Below are 2,099 nucleotides of genomic sequence, written 5' to 3'. Positions count from 1 at the left end.
TATATAAAATAAATAATTATACTTGGCTGCTATGCATATATAATAAATCAGGGACATTTTTCATAGGAGAAAAGCTTCTATACAGCTGCTTGCTGGACCAAATATAGACAGACAGTTTGAATCCAAGCTACGGTGAATCCATTGCAACCTCATGTTTACCTTACCGAGAAATCCATTTAGGCATTGATCTTAATATTTTTCTAAAACTCATTTGTAAATTGTCATAGGCAAGTGCAATCAAACTGTCATTTTGTCATGCAGAAGAAAGCAACTTGCTGAAAGTTGAAAAAAAAAAAAGATGTGACTGTTTAAACATGTTTCCCGCTGTGGTACCAGATAGACTTGTGTACTGCACATTTCTTGCTATAATTAAGCAAAATATCAACTGAGAACATTGTCTATTTTATATGATACTTTTGGTGATAGTATTAGTTATCTTATACATCTGTTTAAATTGCAGTATGTGGGCTCTATAAATTGCTTTCACTCATTATGTTCTCTGTCTTTCAACCTTTTATATCTCTTTAGAGAAAATCCTCTTTAAAAACGCTAACACAACTTTTACCTGCATACAATTTAACAGTATCATAACCCTTTCACTGACAAAACAAATATGTGATATATCATCTATTTTCTGACTCCTATTTGCTAAGTACAGGTGCATATGGTGAAATTGTAGTTCTTCTGTGGTCATAGCTGCTTCATGGCATGGCCACTTAGTAGGTATGCAAAAAATAACAGGTCTGATAATACAGGAGTGTGTACAATGTATACAAACAAGGTCGTCAGAAGTATACATTTGTGAAGGTGTCTGGTATGATTGGATTTGAAACCATTTTACACAGCTTGTTATTTTAAAACAATATCCTTCTCTTTAATAGGCCATATTACTGACTCTTTCCTTCTGTTTTATCCCTGTTAGGTATTTACTTCTGTCTCCACGCATTTCTATACTTCAGTTTTCCCTAGGCCTCACACCTCTCAATTTCTGACCCATGCCTTACTTCATTTCTCTTTTTATGTTCTTATCTGTATGCCTCACACTTCCCCCTTCTGCCCAGCACCTGATGTGTATCTAAAGCCAATATATATAATATAATACATTGCAGCTTACTAATCCTTACATGTTTTGACTGCATTAGTTTTCTTTTTTCAGGCTTTAGTTTCCCTTTATATTCACCTGGGGATCCTATCAGTAACACACTTCCTATCCTATGGTGAACATGCTCACTAAATGTACTATACCTATGGGTTGCCACTCTAGAACAGAAAATATGGTAGGACTGCAGAACACCTCTTCTCCTCAACTTAGAAGGGACATGTTTTGTAATTTGTTTTTTTTTTCCCTTTTATTTTCACCTTGTGATCCTGTCAGGATTTTATCTGCAAATGAACAGCTTTTTTACTCTAGGACAGGAAATATGTTAGGACTACACAATACCGCTTCCTATCCTCTTCTCCATAATGTAGAAGGGACACATTCATTAGTCTTCTTCTTTTTTTTTGCACCTGGTGATTTTATCAGTTATACATTTCCTGTCCCTGGGTTACAATGTTCTCTCACTGTACTGTATCTGTAGATGATCAGCATTATCAGTCCGAAAGAGGAGTGCAGAACACCTCTCCTCCAACAGTGAAAAAAACAATTAGGGAATCTGGATAAATATTGCAAAGGAACAGGACTGGGGAGCAGTAGTTAATAGAATGGATTAAGAGAAATATGAAAAGAAATAGGAAACACAGTGGATATATTGGTATATGTTTAGTCACTGTATATATGTGGCTGTTGGTGCTAGTAGAGTAGGCCATAATTTGCGTTCTGGCCTAAACAGAGTTGGGCTGCTTTTGGAAAAGTCTAGCAAGTCTATCTATCTATCTATCTATCTATCTATCTATCTATCTATCTATCTATCTATCTATCTATCTATCTATCTATCACTATCTTTCATGTGCTTATATATTTAGACCCATTATTTGTTCACTTAAATAATACTTAAGTGTTTTAGTGTCTGCCTGCTCTTCCATTTTTTTCAGTTATGGTCGAACTTCTTGTTTGTAAGATTTGGGGCAGAGCTGGAAATATTATATATATATATATA

General features: G+C 34.9%; 1 protein-coding gene across 1 annotated transcript in view; it reads left to right on the top strand.

Annotated features, from left to right (window-relative positions):
- Positions 1 to 2,099, top strand: part of LOC108790600 (cadherin-18-like) — a 544,420-nt gene that overhangs the window by 1,013 nt on the left and 541,308 nt on the right. The window lies entirely within an intron of this gene.

Source organism: Nanorana parkeri, unplaced genomic scaffold (assembly GCF_000935625.1).
Source record: "Nanorana parkeri isolate BGI_ZX_2015 unplaced genomic scaffold, ASM93562v1 scaffold487, whole genome shotgun sequence".
NCBI lineage: Eukaryota > Metazoa > Chordata > Amphibia > Anura > Dicroglossidae > Nanorana > Nanorana parkeri.
This window is presented reverse-complemented; position numbering and strand designations above follow the sequence as displayed.